We start from the raw sequence: 19483 nt of genomic DNA on the forward strand, positions 1-19483 counted from the left end.
TTGTGGCATGCCTTATGCATATTATGCAAGGCTAGTGGTATTCTAATGAATGTAATGACAAAACAGTCTTAAAATGGCATTTTCATTTCACAATAACCCTTGTGTGTTCAGACATTCAGAATACTGGGGAAACAATAATACAGGAGTGAAAACAATAGGCAAAATTACAATAGCTTAACAGAGTCACTAGATACTAACCACGCAGAATAATTGATTTAAAGATGTAAAATATCAAGCGCATCACATAATATGTCCCCCTGAAACAATGCAACATCAAAGAACATAAAATGGGCACACAAAAACAGGGTGAAATAGTAACCACTTACAGCTAGCAGAGGTGGAGCAGCCAAGCTATCATCTGGAGCAATATTTTGGAGCATCATATCTTTCTTTTCTAGGGAGAAAATCTAAATTTGGAGCAGGTTTCAGGAAAAACAAACACAGCATTTTTGAGCTTGAAATTTCAAATTTACAGCATTGATTGATATGTGCAGTTTAACATCCCCAAACCACCATATGGTTATGAGAAACGTCGTAGTGGAGGGCTCCAGAAATTTTAAACACCTGGGGTTCTTTAACGTGCACCCAAATCTGAGCACACGGGCCTAATGCGTTTCTGCCTCCATCGGAAGTGCAGACACCGCAGCCATGATTCGATCCCACGACCTGGGGGTCAGCAGCCGAGTACCATAGCCCCTAGACCACCGCGGTGGGGCTCCAAATTTACAGTAGTACAACAAATTATACTGAATCACACACTCAAAAAAGTACATGTAGAAATTATTTGACATACGCTAATTCATTCAAAATACACGAGAGTGCAGCTATTTCAACAAAAGCACTCTTGAACTGTCCCACAGTGCAAACAATGCTATCCTCCCTATATACGAATGCTCCTCGACTCGAATCTCATCCTTCACTTGTACTAGCTGAGCAGAGCGCCACCGCTTGTATAAAAATGACGCTGCATTTCTTGAGAATCGCAGCAGATTATCCCTGATATTTAGTGACTTGCTCTGCCTAGAGACTACGCTGGAAACAATTTTCTCAAGTCAAGGTGAAGCATTTAGTGAAGGGACGTTCTAAAATACGGGTGTAAAACTCGCAGTAGCATTTGGTGAGCTTGTCCAACTGTTTGACAGGCGACCCAGAAATTCCAGATATTCGTAAAGGAGGAGCTCAAGGGGGTGGCGAAAAGAAAAAAAGTGGCATACGATTTTCTTTATCGTCGCTTAAGGCTGCAAAAACCTCATAAATCACTCTGAAAGACGGCCAGCACTTATACTAGTACTCGTTATTGAATGGCATCTGCATGGCAGAGTAATATAGGAACAAAAATATTTTGTGTCCTGTAAATCAAAAAGCACTTTTCCGCAGAGCGAAAGCGTATTCTGGCAAAAGCGACTTAAAAAGCGTTATGGACGTCATAGAAAGGGGGGGGGGTAGAACTTTCTTTTAAACCGTTCTACTCTTTTCTTTTGCTGTGAGGTTAGAATATAGTCAATTAAACGTTATAATTACGGTTGGTACATCTGTATTAGATTGGATGATGATGACCCCGCCTCGATGGTTTAGTCGCCAAAGTACTCAGCTGCATTTTTCATGCAGGCGAAAATGCTGTAGGCCCATTTCCTTAGATTTGGGTGCACAAAAACCCCAGGCGGCCGAAATTTCTGGAGCCCTCCCCTAAAGCGTCTCATAATCAAATGGTGGCTTTAGGACATTAAACTGCACACATCAATCAATTGGATGGTGATGCGCAAACTTAAGTTGAATAATGGATCTTATGTTTCTTGATAAAATTAACAATACTGAGAAATAATTGAGGCTGGTTGGGCATTTCATAAAGGTTTTGTGCAAAATTAGGAAATTGTATCCAATTGACACAATTGGCACGGCTGCTGTTCTCTTGAACATGCAAATATGAATACGAAAATATCATGTAATATTTTGCTACAGACATTAAACATGTGCTGTGAATAGACATGAATGCCTGAATTGAATTGTCGATTTTACGTCAAAACTACGACCGCACAAAGAAAACACATGAACAGGACGGGTGCTCACTAGCAGCTGTTTGTACCTTATATTCATAATATACTATATATTCATACGTACAACCTTAAAAAGGTGGCGAGCTGGCATGAAGTACTGATTGTGTTCGTGCCCCTAACAAACTAGCAAAATTGCGCCGGTGCATCGCTGAAAATCATACTCAGCAGCTGAAAGGCTGTAAAAAGAAGCATGCGTGGCCATTCACGAAGTCTGCCACTGAAGTGGTTTACAAAATACCCCTATCGTGCAGAAAGACACATGTTAGCCAGGCGACGGGGCGCTGCATCAATGATCCAGCGAGAGAACACGCCCTTACGGCAAAGAATAACGACGGTGCCCGTTCAAGAGCACATGTCACTTCATGTGGATTTACACCAAGAGCCATTTTGATGGGCTTTCACAAAAGAAAAGGGGTATCAATTGCGTTAGCAAAACTTCACTCATCATGTATGAGCTGGAAGCACGGTATCTAGCGATCATGTGTCCTATAGCGTGATTAGGTAAGGGACGGCCCGAGTAGGTTGCACAAGCGTTGACAAAAATTGGGTTTATATCAGCCCATTTCCTCAAGAAATCAACAATTGCAAATGAGTGCCCAATCCGTTTTTGTGTTTTATTCGTTTGTGTGGTCGTCATTTTGGCACAAAATTGACTAATATGTAATGCAAACATGCACCAACTATCTCAACAGCAAGTTCTACTACATATTGATGCTACTGCTGCACATGTAAACAACAATAGCACGTGCAGTTAGTTCCCTTAGAACTGTGAAAAAAGCGGCACTATACAGTGCCTCAGAGGAGGCACTTTCAGTATATTTTTTTGGTAAATAAAGGGATTAATAAGCATAGGACCTTTTTCTGTGTTCATGACACACTGTTAGGGTGATTTCATGCTAAACGCCCAGCCGTTTTGGCGACCATCTCTAATGCATTCGAAAAATATTGTGCTGATTAACTGTATTGAAAGCAGTGAAACGGTAGGATATTTCGGAGAGAAAAAATGTTTAGTCGCAAGGTTGCCGTCGGAACTTTCCGGGATGTCGTTTGGGTGTGTGTGAAAAAATTTATTTTAAAAGTACGTTCTATACCAAACTTAGTCTACATGTTGAGTAAACGTTCTTGTGTAAGGTGTTTGAAGCTCAGTAATATTATTGCAACTATACTGGCACATATGCTTCTAAGACTTTATCCAAAATGTGCTATGTTTGCAATTTCTTTATTGCAATACTGCAGTTTGTATGAATATCTGTGTAGTGAATACCTACTCCACGCAAGGTATATTTTGAGAAAAAAATATTTGAGACTTATCAAGCTGGTAAACTTTATGAGAAAAAATCATAAATTCTACAAAATCGTAATTTTCGATCATAATCAGATGCGATTTACGCCATGAGGTGGCTTAATAAAAATTACCTTTATACATAAATTGAAAGCAAATGATCACTTCTTTTCATATACTATCATTGAATTTTTTGTTTTAAGGAAGAAAATATTTTTTTAGAAATCCCATCGGTGCCTATCTTCCCATTTGGTCATACGACAGCTGCCGCCTTGAAATTTTCTATTTTCATCAATGGGAAAGTGCAAAACTTATTTTCTTCCTTAAAACAAAAAAAAATGTAATTATAAAAATTGGCACATGAAAATACCTTTTTTTTTTCCTTTCGATTCAGGTTTGAAGGTCATATTTATTTGGACCACTCCACAGTGCAAATCGGGTCTCAATATAAACGAAATGACGATTCTGCGAAACTCGTAATTTTTTTCTCGTAATGTTTAGCAGCTTAAGAAGTCTCATAATATTATTTCCTCAAAATATACTTTTTGTGTAGTTAGTATTCATTAGTCAGACATTCATAACACATGTTGGCTAAGTTCTTGTAGGCGTAGTAGACGAAGAAAGTGCTTAACAGCGCAAATGACAAGAAAGAAAAGATGAGACGAGAACAGAGCCCTGAACAAACAACCAAAGCTTATTGCAAACCAACTGCAATATACAGAAAACAGAATCTGCGCATAACCACGCATTATAAGCAGAATTGCACATACATGCACCATACGGCCTACCTTATCGACAACCGGTCATATAAGGGGACCCCAGATAACTAACTTCACAGCAGCTAAAAAAATTGAGGGTGCGCTAAGACAGGAAGCGCCAAGTTCTTGAATATAGAAAGCTTCACTAATCTCGTGCTCGCGCCGATTTTTATATCCCCCGTAATCAAACACTTGTCAAGAATTGGCTGTCAACAAGACTTATTACAATGGTCTACCAAGTGGCTGGGAAGGAAACCTTTTAGAGAGTTAGCGTGCTCCCTCAACCGATCATGCATGCATCGCCCTGTTTGGCCGATGTCCACAGGTAAATAATATCTTGTAGAGAATAGCTAAAACACATTCAACATGGTGCATAGCGTGTTTCTTAGTGCATGCTTCTTTCTCAGGTCCTTCGCTGTTGACCCTGCGACATAGGCCAGCGAGCTTGTCGCGTGCGCACAACGCAACTCTTACACCTATTTTTCCAGCGACCTTCTTTAGCCTATGGGAAACTTCGTGTACGTAGGGAATAACAGCCTTGCCAGAATGAGGCTTGTTGAGTTAGCTCTTGCTTTGTGTCTCATCAGGCAATGTTAGTGATGTTCGGAGAGTCTCGGCAATAGAAGTTAGCAGGGGATTAGAAAAGCCTGCTTGTTGAAGGCAGTGAACTTAGAACGAGAAACTGCACTCTATCTGGCGGTGACAAGAGTCAGTTAGAATTGCCTTTAGGCAGGAAAAAGCGATGCTTCGCTCGACTAGCTTAGAATTAGTGGACGTAAAAAGAAGGCTTTTCCTTGAGAAAGGTTCGTACCGCCAATATACATGGTCAACCAAAAAACCATTTCCAAGTCAAGGCATCGTAACTTGTCGTCATGAATCGAACTCCGACTTTAATTCCAGTTGCATCATTTCACGCCAAAAAATGTCAAATATCTGACCGGTGCAGATGTGTGCAATGGCTCAAGTTTAGCACCGGTTCTTTGTGACTTTTTACTCGCGCGGTATGAAAGAAGTCTCATGGCTAACTTTGATCACACGAGTACAGTTAAAGTGTTCGACTACGTTGACGACTTTTTAGTGCTTTACCGCATCGATCAATCTGACCCTCGGGGAACCACCGATGAGATATTTGACGTTTTTGGGTGTGAAATGAAGAAACTAGAAATAACGTCGGAGTTTATTTCTGACGACAAGCTACGATGTCTAAAATTTGAAATGCTTTTTTTTTTGTTCATCATGTATGTTGGCGGTACGAGTCATTCTCAAGAAAGAACCTCCTTTTTACGTCCGCCCATTCTAAGCTGGTCAAGTGAAGCATCGCTTTTTCCTGCCTAAAGGCAATTTTAACTGGCTCTTGTCACCGCCAGATAGAGTGCAGTTTCTCGCTCCAAGTTCACTGCCTTCAACAAGGAGGCTTTTCTAATCCCGATCTAACTTCCATTGCCGAGACTCTCCTAACGTCACTAAGAGTGGTTGATAAGAGACAAAGCAACAGCTAACTCAACAAGCCTCATTCTAGCAAGGCTGTTATTCCCTACATACATGAAGTTTCCCAAAGGCTAAAGAAGGTCACTGGCAAAATAGGTGTAAGAGTTGTGTTCTGCGCACGCGATAAACTCGCTGGGCTATGTCACAGGGTCAACAGCAAAGGATCTAAGAAAGAAGAATGCACTAAGAAACACGCTACGTGCCATCTTGAATGTGTTTTAGCGATTGTCTACAAGATATTTTTTTACTTTTGGGCACGGTTACATTGGCCAAACATGGCGATGCATGAATGATCGGTTGAGGGGGTACGCTAACTCTCTAAAAGGTTTCCTTCCCAGCCACTTGGCAGACCATTGTAATAAGTCTTGTTGTCAGCCAATTCTCGACAAGTGTTTGATCACGGGGGATATAAAAATCGGCGCGAGCACGAAATTAGTGAAGCTTTCTATATTCAACAACTTGGTGCTTCCTGTGTTAGCGTACCCTCAATTTTTCTTAACTGCTGTGAAGTTAGTTATCTTGGGTCCATTTACATGACCGGTTGTTGATAAGGTAGGCTGTATGGTGCATGTATGTGCGATCCTGCTTATGGTGCATGGTTATGCGCAGATTCTGTTTTCTATATATTGCAGTTGGTTTGCAATAAACTTTGATTGTTTGTTCAAGGCTCTGTTGTCGTTTCTTCTTTCCCTTCTTGTCCTTTGCGCTGTTAAGCACTTTCTTTGTCTACCATACAGCACCAACCAGTCGTATCAAGCACATTGTTAGTCTTGGAGGCGTATGTGCCAGTGAAATTGCACTAATATTACTGCGCTTCAAACACTTTAAACATGAACTTGTACTTAACATGTAGACAAATTTTGCTATCGAAGCAATGAGCAGTACTTTTAAACTACCTTCCCACAAACCACACTGAAACGATATTCCAGTAAGTTCAGAAGGCAACTACGTGACCGAAAATTGTTTTCTTTTGAAATTATTTTACTGTTTTCAATGCAGTAAATCATCACAATTTTTTTAATACATTTGAGATGGTCGCTAAAATAGCTGGGATGTTTGGCGTGGATTGACCCATTAGTGGATCAACCTTTTAAGTTGGCGACATGTAGGCCATCTCCAGTTTTTCGTACAACTGTCATTATGCATTGTACACAGTTTTCTACACGCACTGCTGTTGATCTGATGGCAAACTGATACTTATATTGAATATATAAATAGGTATATAGGGCACATAGCTTGAGATGAAGCCTTTCCCATCAGAGGAATGTTTCTAAAATGTACAAGACATTTGGTGCAACCGATGAGTAGCGTCCACCACTGCTGCAACCCTTTGAGTGAGGTCGTGAGCCCGGAACAGCTGCTTTCAGGTTGTGATGAAGAGTGCACTGCATTGTCAGCACCCAGTCCATCGTAGAAGACGTAGTGTGCTTTCCTTTCAACATTCTGCATGTAAGAGATGCACAACATTCAACTAAGCATTTAAAAAATACTGGGAACAATCAGAACCTCATTATGATGTGTCATATAATAAAAAGCTCCAGCTTCTCCACTTTCAGCTTTACCACTATTCACTTTTACAAGCATCTGTGCATATTAGTGTACGAATGCAAGTGCCATGTTTGAGTATGGTTTTTTCACCACCGTGGTGGTGGTGAAAAAGTGCTTCTCTTTTGAATCATGCACCTACCAAGAAGCTTGAAATATACTGGGAAGCTCAAATTTCAGCGTTTATACCAAGTTTTCTTGCTAAGCTAGAATACCCTAACCAATAGGCCACTACAATGGTTGATACAAAAAATTATATAAACCCATTCAGACAGAAAAGTAGCAATATTTATCATTTACTTTGAAGGATCGTTGTGTAGACATGTACACATCACAGATGTACAATCTACTGTGTGAAAATAGTGTAAAACATCGAGCAAGCCCCGATATGGAAGGATCAACAGCACTTACAATATGACAACTGCTGCTGGAAAAATAGCACTGTGTATTTGTGGAAGCTCACCTCTAAATTTCTTCTCCAGTTACATAAATTTGGTGTACTCGATAATTTTATGTCTTTCACAGTTTGCTCATTGGTCAACAAAATGATTACTTTAGGCCACGAGTAAAACTGACTACTCTCAAGAATAAATAAGACGTGCTAACCCTATTCTTCGAGTGCATGCATAAGCAGCTCATTCGCAGTTGAATTTTTTTAATTCATAAAAACAGCCATGCAACAGATAATGTATCACAAGTAAGTTAAATATATGCTCAATAAGCTCTGAACTGTTGGACCATAAATATGTATAATTTAAAAAATGCACGACATATTGGAGAAGTAGCTAACAGGAATATATGCATGGAGGGCTTATTAGTTGGATCAATGCCCTTACATTCGTAAGGATGAAACCTGCACAGATAAAATGCATGAAACAGACAAGAGCTGTTAGGTCTGCCTGCTTTCATTTACAGCCACCTGTGTCGCCATCCTCATTTTGTTTTTCGCGAGCGTGTTCTTTAGTGGCTAATTATGCCTACACCATTATCATCTGTGCTGTATCAGTCTAACTGAAAGTTTTGTGTGCGTGTTTGTTGGTACACTTTGGCTAAACTTTCACATGCAACCACATCGCAAAACCCTACACCAAAATATACAGAAATATTCTATTCTACAATATTCTATGTGCCGCAGTACAATGGTGCAAAAATGCAAAAAGATGTGTGCAATTGAGTGTGGCTGTTCAATCCCTTATTAAAGCAGATCAATATTTCTATGTCCTGATTATTTACGATATACTAGTATAAATATAAACAAACCTAGCAAGGCATAAAAAGCGCGAATCACTGATTAAACAAGGTACATATAAATTTTTTGGTTAGCTGCACGATTTTTAACAAAACACGTCACGCCGCTGCAAAGCGCAGGCATCAAAGGGGTACTGATACAAAGTTTAAGTATTTTTCAATTGTTGCTTTAAATAGCGTATTTACTCGCATTAAAAACGCACCCCTATCTTCAGTCATTGAAATCTGGATTTTTTTTTCTCCCGCGTAATAAACGCGCCCCATTTGTCCACTGCAGTCCCGCTAACTGACAACTGGCGCCTCTTTTACCGTTGATCTGCTTCGTTTTTATTATTATTATTATTATGCCATTTTTTTCGCCCACCTCGGCTCGCTCAGCCCCCCCCCCCTCCCCTTGTTTTCTCACCCGCTGCCGAATGTCGTAAGTTTTATCTGCGCGGGGCACATCCCCCCGTTTTCTTTAACCATGCCCCAAAGCGAGGTTCACGAACACTGCGACTGTTGAGACATCGCAGCTGATAAGCACATAGCGAGCGGAGGTCACGAAGCTACCGACGCCATGAGACGGTCGCTTCCTGCAATTACGAGTATCGCGGGCAAATCGGGAGTTGGCAGGCAGGCACGCATTTCTGCACTTCGTTGTTCGCATACACGAAAGCTTACCTTTTCAGCAATAGCACGAAATCCAAAAGCGTTCTCCATGTAGCTCCCAGCGTACACTCCGTTGATTGCTTGATCGGAAACACTGCTTGCGGCGGGCACAAGCTTCAACGAAAGCCGTTGACAGAGGACACACACTCCGCCGCACCGAAGTTGTTCTGTACTAGCCGACACGCCACAGATTGCAGTGACACGTACTGTATCTACTGTAAGCACAATTTAAACTGTGCAAGCCGTATGAGTACGCGTCCCTGACAAAGCAAGTGAACAGTAAAATAATAAACCACCGTCAGCCTGCACCAAACACGCACCCGACATGTTACCACCCAATTCAAAGTCTGCCTGTTGACGATGGCGATGCGCAGTTGCCCCGAGACCTCAAAACCGAAACCGAAACGAATAGCAGTACCGTTTTATGATATAATTTCCAAGCTATGTCAAGCCTCCAAGATATAGTGTAATATTTCATGCTTGACAACATATTTAGTTGCTAGCAGAGCTTCAAAGTCTTTTTTTTTTTGCCACTGACGTGTGCAGGTGGCAAATGCGTAGCCTTCGTAATGTACATTTTTTTTTTCCCGGCTGAGGCGTCATTGCGGCGTTGTTTCGACATTTCGGAGTCAAAACTTGTTACTTGCGGAACATAGATATAAATAAAAAGTTAGGGAAGGGTGGCAAGGAGGTTGTTCCATATTTGACACATCTCCCACCCTTTTTTATGTTCGTTTGAGGAGATATTTTTTAATTCAAAATGGGGCAAATCTAGAACCGAAACAAGCTCAACTAACGCTGCCTTGACATATACATACTATCAACGTTCTTCTAGAACAGTAATATTTATAAATAATGTTTTAATATTACTGTTTTAGAGGAAACGTGAACGTATGTATGAGCCAATTGAGTGTCATTTGAGCTACTTTCTGGTCAAGATTTGGCCCATTTCGCAAAAAAAAAAAAAAAGAAAGCTTGCGATTCGGATCCGCACGTATGCAACAACAGGCAAAAATTTACATACAAATTGCGCCAGGCCCCCTTTTTTCCTCTGTCTGTTCCCTTGCACGCATAAATCCTAACAACACCCCTGCTGTGCTATTAGCTTCTTTTAAATAACACTCTGCCAATCAGCAAGAACCGGGGGCTTTGCTTCTTTTACCGACATAGTATGAAGGACGCTTGCTTTTATTTCAAGTCTTAAATTTTGTGTGAGCATACCAATGTGCGATTATCAGTGCATTGTAACGTGACAGTAACAGCTGTCAATTACAATGCTGCAATTAGTCAACTACTCTCCATCTTTGTGGCACGGGTACATTGCGCTAGTGTTGTCTACGATCGTTCACGTGTATATTATACGACGCGCAAGCGTGCATTTCAAGTAAATATAAAAAGAGCACTAAGTGCCCACAGAGTGGTGCGACCCATTGGAAGAGTTCACCCGTGCTTAGCGTATGTGCGCCAAGCTTGTCCTGCGGCGCAGCATGCGTGCACAGCAGCTGCATCAGAGTAAGCTTAGCCTGTTAATTGCAAACATGCCTAGTTCTGTGGCAATGCGAATACTACAAACATTCAATTTGAACTGACCCATGTTCATAGCTCTAAATATAACTCACTGAATAAATCAGGGACCCGTGTATTGATGCGAAATACTTCAGTGTGAGGAAATATATGGACCCCCATTGTAAAAAATTGGCCCCGTATCTCCATGTTTCTGCAAATGTCGTCAAAAGACGATAGTCTTGCGTGTGGAGTGAGTGAACAGGACATTTATTTGGTGTTCTGCGCAAGAAAGTCGGTGAGTGGTATTCTGTAGGCACTGCGTTTGAGTGCCTCGAGCGTACAGCTAAGGCGAAAAAGAACATCAAATCATGTCGCACGTGAGACATGAGCGCCATCTGGCAGTCTTCCTAGAAAACAAAGCGTGTGGCTTTGATAGGGGTGTGCCCGCCCATCTCAGAGGTGATAAGGTGTAGAACGCAAGGCGACGGGTAGATTCCACCACCTTAGCAAAGCGTTGGAAACACTCCCTGTTCCGTGCAAGCATTGCATGGTCAGCGCAGCGTGATAAGCGCTACGGCCCTTAATATTACTAATGTATGCTTTTTCTAGTAAAAGACGCACATGCAGAATATATACGTGTTGTTATGGTGCCACAGACATGCGCAATCATGGCTTTTTAATTGACGATTGCACAAGCATGAACGCTCAATCTTGAGCAACACTGGTGGGCGCTGCGGTTGAGGTCGGCCATTTCAAGTACCAGATGCCGTATAGAGTGGACAAACCGACAAATGTACAGGCCGACACACGGACAGACAGGCAGGCAGACCAAAATTTTTGCGTTGAAGGTCCACAAAAAGGACTATCGTCTTTAATAAATCAGGACCTCTGGTACAAAAAACTTAGTGTGATTTCAAATGAGGAAGCGTGCACGATAGCCTGTCGAAAACCGTGTGTAATCGTTTCATGTTATGTTTAAGTGCAACATAATCTCTTTTACTGATGTCTCTGTGAGAATTAAGGAAGAATGGACATAAGCGGCAGCAAAATATTTTTAGTAGGAATCCCAAAAAGTTAACCCATGAATTAAGTCATTGAACATGTGAGGAATCTTCTGAATATAATAAATAGGGGGTGGTTTAATACATATAATACATAGCACGATATATTTTGGCGAATGAATTATGGGAAATGAAAACGAATGCCGCAACATCGATCTTTTCACCAGACTTTTGGCATGCGGTTTGATTGCATCCGTTGATATGTGATATGTATTGATGCTCTAAACTATATACATATATGATAGGTGTAACGTTCAAGGAAACACCCTTGGGTGTGATTTGCTAACATATACCTATAATACACCTAAAAATGAGAAATGGGCGTACAAAAGGTGGAATTGCAGAACTTACACCCATGCGGATAAGTTTGGCAGAAATAATAGGTGTAAGATGGGTGATTTATTCAAAAATCCACCCTTAAGGGTGTGAAATGATTTGCAGTGTGGTTCGGCTCTATAGCTTCCACAGTGCTGTCAAGAAAAGCTGTCGCCGAGTATAGTACGCATGCATAAGTGTTATCCGGTTAAATGGGGTTAACTTGATTCTTTTTAATATTTCTTTCGCTTGTAACATTTGGATACTCAGTGATCAATTAGATTTCTGTGCTCATTTTAAGATGTATATACTGTCTTTACTTGTTTTCGATGTTTCGTTTGTGTACGTACAAGTTAAGTGTACAATAAACTTCCCTTTTTCGCCACTAAAAGAAGTTTTGGACGCCGGGCTGAGGTGTGAAAGAACGTACGTACAGCTTTGTGAACACTATCCAAGTATTGTGCCTGCTGGCTTTCCGACCATGGAAATACACGCACGAGCCGTATTCAGGAGCACCTAAACGATGAAGGTGAGTTCACACACTGCACTTACTTATCTTTTTGCACGGCAGAAACACTGCTTTGATGCATTTCTGAACAAAATGCACTTGGTTGCATTTACGTGCTGAAGCATGATCAATGTGGTAGCAAAGCACCGCGAGAAGAAATATTTTTTTCGCTCTCTTTCTCTTGCAGGGCTACTGCTCGTGCAAAGCAGAAAACCTCGCCTTTGACTGCACGGCATGTGCACAGCGGCACCCAACGTATTTCGGGATTCTTGTACAGCGAGCAAACAATAAAGAATAAATCATTGCTACTACTACTCTCAGTACTTGCCCAACGGCGGTAGTCAGAATCATTAGCGGAATCAGAATAACCGTGGTAATAGTTGTCAGTGACTAAATATAAAGCACCCGCAAACCACCAAAGTGAAGCAGACTGAACGCAGGCATGGGCTGGCTTCGTGGCCATCCCCCAAACGACAGTTATGACGGCTGCCACATGACGACGCCACCATCTGTGAAAGTTGAAAATCGTCTGAAAATCCTAGTGCTTGCATCGGTCGAGTTTGCACTTTAAAACGAAAAAAAAATGCCTCCACCTCCCCGAAGAGAATCGTGAGATAATGCGAATGCATTGCGTAGCATTCATAACGGTGATTCGTACGTGAGTACCCAGCATTAGAAAAATGAAGTTGTTTTTTTTTTTTCCACCGTGCAGCCGCTAGCGCCTTTCACCGCACGTGGCGTTTTTTCATCGCGAGAAACGCAGTATGCGTTTCCAGCTCTAGTAGAGAGCGTGCATGGTTCAAAACGCCAGGCCTGCGTGGAAGTGCAGCACAGTCACGGCCAAAGCTAGAAGAGCGGACTGTTAGGGCCTTTTTAAAACGCCCATTGGGTGACTACTGCAAGCACACTTGCTTGATACCCACTAGGGCATTATTAATACACTTTTGGGTAGTTTGGGTAGTAGGCCGGCATTCGCTATGCTATTTTTCTTACATTCTTCTGAGAAGCGTGGTATCCGCTAAACGCTTGCAAAGAATTTTGTGTCAGCTGTTCATGCAGTGGCTGATGACGATAAGTTATAGCTGAAGTGGGTATGCCCTACAGTTATTTGGGGAACAAGAACAAGTTTTTGTAATGGGTTGGAGCATTAGAAAGCCCACTCGTTACGCTTTTCGCATTGTGTGACGACTGGTTGTTCTTTCGCTGTTTTAAAACGCTTTATAGGTCGTATTAAAACGATTATTTTCCCAACATCAAGCCTGCTTAAGGCAAGTTTGCCAGCAAGGCACAAGCACCAGCGTATCTCAGGGAACGAATACTGGGTTGGCAACCCGTGGACCCGGGTTTGAGCCCCACTGTGTCATTGGTGCTAGGCTTTCCAACAAGTCACAAGCACCGGCGTAGCTCAGTGGTGGAATACCAGATTGGCACCCAGCAAACCCTAGTTTTGAGCCCCTTTGTGTCCTTGGTGCTAAGTTTTTTTTCTAAATTCGCGCGATGTGGTTACGGACACCGGTGGCGACGGCGGCAGACAACTGCGCGTGACCCAAGTTGTGATCCCAAAACCACTGTCACTGTAAAAGTACTGTGAAGTGAACCAAACAAACAGTGTTATCGGCTTGGCGTTGGCGTTTCACAGCAGCGTTTTGAGCACACATTTCGGGATGTTCTAGAGGGTGCCCAGCCAGCGAACAGTCGAGAGTGAGGCGCCGAAGAACGGGAAGGTGGAAAGCAGGAAGAAGAGAGAGTGAAAGGCGACAGAAGGATTGGCAAAGCACTGCACCTACCCTCTCCTACACTCTCTCGCAACACTTGCTCTGGTTGTTAGGCCGTGGATAAGCACGCACACCCGCAGCTGCTGCTATGGGAGAGGATGGTGGGTGGATCGCGACAGGCGCATGACGTAGCCCGACTAAAGAATGCCTTCGCATTTTAAAGCATCTGCCCCAATATTCGTGCTTAACTGAAGGACAGGGGCAAGGTGGTTTTGCGAGTGGCACATTTATTTACTTTTAGGTGGTAACCATACGTGAAGCAAACAGATTAAAACAAGGCTTTACGTATTAACCATGCAACGCAGTTACAAAATGTAAGGGGAAGCGCAACTATGGATAGTAGCAAGCGCTACTAGCGGTCAGTTTGCTTTGGTCACCTCTAAGGTCGCACGTTTCATTCCCTGTTAGACAGGCAGCCTCCTGCTCAGAGTGCTGAAAAAAAAGTTGTGGTATGCTGTATAACTATTTGCTGACGTCACTCGAGGTTGCATAACTGGTTCGTCGCAATAAAAGGGCTCATGAATTACAGTTAACAACTAAATGCTTTCAGCATAAACTGAGAAAAACGACGTTTCCGAAACTGCAATATACAGCCTCAAGAGCGTTCGCATTTGTATTTGTTACCATTTTCACGGGCTTGGCTCTGCAGATAAGAGAACGCTACTCGGAAGTTTATGCGTGCTCCATCTGACCGGAAAAACTTGAACGGCCACTTACCTAGGCGACGTCCGTAATATAAAATTCTGAAACAGGAATAAACAGTACAGAAAAAAACGCCAAACTAAGAGCGACACTGCAGTCTCTGGAACTTCCACGAACGCAAGACCAATTTATCATCAACATCAATCGCCTGTGCAACAAAGCCTGCGGCCTCCATCACTGAATTGTTCAGCAGTGAATACCGGCCCACTGCGCAATACAAGGCCAGATTCAGATACTGACGACGCTGCTAAAGCTGAACATTACGCCTCGAGAGAAGTCATCGAGATACTTTTGTCGAGAAAAGATGCTTCGACAATCGCATCAGCACATGCTAGGCACCTCTAGCAATCGCTGTGGACACACGCTAGTCATCATTACGGGCCTCTATTCAAGATCAATCAATTAATCCTGTACAACGGGCCGAAGGGTACGTGCTTGCACTACGTCAGATTAAATGTCGCATACACCAACTGCTTTGGGAACAAGATTTAAATGTCGGATTCACATTTGTGCTTTCAATGTAACGTCCCAAGGGTCTCCATTTTGAGCTGAGGGAATGCAGTATATATTCACTAGAGATACAGTGCCTGAAGGCAGCCGTAAATATCTGACGAAGCTCAGGCTTGCAGTTGTGGGCCGTGAAGCTGTGGGCCCATATGTTACCTGCCACTAAAATGCTGATGACTTTCTTGCAGGGCACGAGTGTGAATGACACTGTGAGCAGTGTAGTCTAGGCATGTGTGGCTCTATGTGTTTGACGCCTATAGGCTATATTATCATATCATCACCCGGCAACTGAAGTAGCACGGCAGGCGAAAAGGCAGACAAAATTACCTATATCTTCTTTAAAACATTTTTAGTGACCAGTGTGTACTATTGTTCTTGCATCGACACATTGCATCTATGCTATTGTTGCTTCAAAAATAAACTTAAATATGCTTACCTAACTTCGTACTGTGACCACTCCGAGCCAGTTATAGCAAGAGTGTAAGGTTATATGTCAGATTTTATATACCGGGACCAACGCAGAATAGATAAAATTAGAAATCACTATTTTCCCTTCGGGCACACGTGGAGTTTTGAGATAGCCATTTGTTTCTATAAAATATCACAGCCATCGACAAAGAGACTGCGAAGAGCGTGTTTCACATCCCTTTCAAGTATTTTCTAGTGGTGATATAGCTTCGCACAACGAAGTCAGTCGCGTCGTACGGTGTACCTATTTTATATTCGTAAAGTTTGCTTCGTTAAGACGTATATAGCCAACAACTAGAGTTGTAGTTCTTTCCCTACAAAGTTTGAGTGGAGTATGTTTGCGCAGTCACGTGCAAAATGTGGACTTTTGATGCAAAACATGCGCAAAACACGGCCTCGTGCTTGTGCAGCGGCAACCCTGAAGAAGCTACACATTCTTTGTCGCGGTCGAGCTCTAAAGCTCTCTTCATGCTTCTAGTCCGTTTGACCCAAAAAGGAGTGCCCTTGTAGAATACAGAAAAGGAAAGAACAGTGGATAAAACATAAAAAGCAACTAACAAGCTAATGCACATAAACACAATTTAGGTGTATAATAAGTTTAGTCATGTTTACAAGATTAGGCGGCCGATTTTGCTCTAAGGGCACTAAACACGAACCAGAGGTGGAACATGTGTTCCCTTGAACAAGGTTGTGAATATTCACTCCCGCTTCATCGCCATTCAGCTCTTTATGGAGCTCTTGGTCATAGCGCACCGGCGCGAATAAAGAGGCTTCAATATATTGCAAGACAAAAAAAACACCCGGCCGTGCGTTTGTACGAAATAATTCATTTGAGCTTTGCGCTTTTTTCGGCAATCATAACTATAACAATATTTATTTTTTTTCACTAAGTACTAGTTAAGGAGCGGACTATAAATACTGAAAAGCTGCGTAAGTCTAACACGATCACACACTTTAATGATAACTCAAGGAATATCAAAGGAGTCGCTACTTTTATGAAGTATAGTCCAGTGCCAGTTAACGACTAGGTGTCCAATCGAAAAAAAAGCTTCTAATTTGCAGACTGACAAAATCTTCGTGGTTGTAATATGACTTTCACATCTCTAGGAAACACGATTCTTATTTGACATCCTTTACAGTAGGGTCATTGCAGCCGAAATCAAAAAGAGTTTAAATTTGAAGTACTATGAAGAAATATGGCGGGGAAAAAAGGAAAACCACTTAATACCTTTCCCCCGAGTCATAGAACGGTGAAAAGCTGACTCCCGGAAAAACATTGCTTCCGCATTGAGAATGGTGACAGCGAGATATCCGACATCTGTTTACAAGGTGTCCCAAAGACGAAAATGTAGGAGAAAATTATATAGACGACGACTTGAACGGGCAGTAAACAACCTGTTTACTTTAAAACAATGAAAAGAGCTGTTCAGTACGAAGAAGGCAATTTTCGTTTCAATCAGCCTTAAAGTGGTGGCATTCTGGCCATTACTCGACTGTACCATTGAAGCCTGACCTTGTTATACTCTTTTTAATATATGTAACCGTGTTATCCTTAAGTCTTCCTTCAGGATTCGGACTGTTGATATAATCAGGTACATCTAAAAGTGCACGTGAAATGCACCTGCTACGCCAATAGAGCCGTACTTCTTGTTAAGTATAGAGAAGGAACCACCATGGCAATATTTGTTATTCTGTGCAGAAGCAATGTGCCCCCTTCACCAATCTGTAAGGCATTTAATGCACTTCGTTGGCGATACGTCTGTGACAATAAGCAATAATCCATGGCTGCCTTTTCTAATGAGTAAGCTATAAATGATACGTTTCTTGTAACATTCTCGTTGACTGATGTCTGCTTGGTGCTTTTCTGTTTTACCGCACTATAATTGCATGTGTCGACGTGATTCCTTCCATTGCATGACGCCTGCGTGGAGACGTCTTGCGAAGGACTCTTAACCAAGGGCGTGACTCTGAGAAAATATTTCGCTACCACGCAGAGTGAAAGGGCTTGAATTCTGTATCCCCTTAGATAATTTTCTTGAATTCGCGCGAATGCGGTTAGGAACACCACTGTTTGCAGAAACTGTAGCAACGGAAAATGGGCCACGCTAACCAGCCATGCTTGTCATCTCATTCACTGTAAAACAACACTCGTTGGCGATGAAGATGGACGCTCAGAAAACAATTACCGCGTTTCGATAGTTCAGCTGTGCCCCTTCCTACACAGCAGCAACTATGTGAGGTGGCGAAGCAACTCACACTATGCAAAAATGTTTTCTCCTATAAATTTAAAATAAAGATACAGCCAATCGCAAACGGAAGCAGTGTTTGCCGAAACTTCTAGATTGGACCTGTCGGAATAGATTCGATTGGCGAACGAAAGAGAAGGGTAAATATAAGAGGGTCCAATTAGCTAGTGTATAAAACCAACATTGTATTGATGAACAAACACAGAGTACACTAATTATTTCACCCTCGCGCTGTCAATTGCTAGCTTCCTGGTTACATCAACTGGTGAAGTGACCGCCCTGAAAAGGCATTGGTCCGAGGTTCGAACCCCGGACCCAGACAAATTTTTTGACTACCTAAAGGCTGGGAGGAGACGCTGGCGGCGGCGAGTCAAGACGTGCTCTCGTCGGCTCCCGGATTTTGCCAACTTTTCTAGCATTTTGTCGTCGAGTATCCATGTTTATTTGTGCAAATCTTTTCCGCGAAGTTCTAAGGACCACGCGGACACCCTCTTTTGCCACAGTGAGTGATTTTTCACCATTTTACGGACATTTGTGTGCCTCCGTCGGCGGCGTCTCACCTAACGAGCACTTCGGAGACCAGGCCTAGGCCTAGCTCAGCTAGGCCACCCAGCCAGCCTCAGGGGTGGCTCGGCGCCACTCGTCCGTTACCATGATGGAATATCGAGTAGAGGGAGAAAACATTTCCTCGGAGGAAGTCACTCAAGACCAGGGATGGCAAACTGCGGCGCCAGAAGAGTTAACGCCAAATCGCGGGGAGGTGGCCCTAACGCCGCGGCAACGCTTTCGGCGTCCCGTGGCGACAAGCATAGCGGCGCAGCGCTGAAGTCCAAGATTATTAGGGCAGGCCGAATGCCGGTTCTTCCCAAAGAAGACAACAAAATCGTCATTCGACCAAGAGGTGGACTGAATATCTCCAAAATTGGAGCGGCTGCGGTGGCTGACGCTATACTTGCAGCCGCCGGCATCGGACCCGATGAGCTCTCACAAGACACTATGTGCCCGAACTTACAGCAAAACATTATGGTGGCCAGCACTTCTAGACGGGAAAATGCCGATCGATACTCCCGCCTCAAGCAAATCCGCATCTCGGGCAACATCCACGAACTCTGCGCGTACGAGACTGCCCCACACTCCACGTGCAAGGGGGTCATACGTGGCATACCGTTGCAAGACGACCCTGCGACGCTGGATGGCAAGATCGTTAACCAGAAAAACCCGCTCGCACTGGCAGCTAAGAGAATTGCTCAGACGGAGACTGTGGTCATCGCCTTTGACGGGCACCGGGTACCGAATTTTGTCAGGTGCGGAACGCTCCTGTTGAAATGTTCCCTATATAGAAAGCAAGTGGACGTATGCAACGCCTGCG

The 19483-nt window shown here is 42.9% G+C and overlaps 1 long non-coding RNA gene across 1 annotated transcript in view; it reads left to right on the forward strand.

Annotated features, from left to right (window-relative positions):
- LOC142766955 (uncharacterized) overlaps window positions 1-12724 on the forward strand; it is a 303349-nt gene extending 290625 nt beyond the window's left edge. Inside the window, exons 4-5 of the long non-coding RNA XR_012884682.1 lie at window positions 12301-12437; window positions 12604-12724. This is a non-coding gene — a long non-coding RNA (uncharacterized LOC142766955). The remainder of the gene's footprint in view (window positions 1-12300; window positions 12438-12603) is intronic.
- The last annotated feature ends 6759 nt before the right edge of the window (window positions 12725-19483 follow it).

This window comes from Rhipicephalus microplus, chromosome 7, assembly GCF_043290135.1.
Source record: "Rhipicephalus microplus isolate Deutch F79 chromosome 7, USDA_Rmic, whole genome shotgun sequence".
Classification (NCBI taxonomy): Eukaryota; Metazoa; Arthropoda; class Arachnida; order Ixodida; family Ixodidae; genus Rhipicephalus; species Rhipicephalus microplus.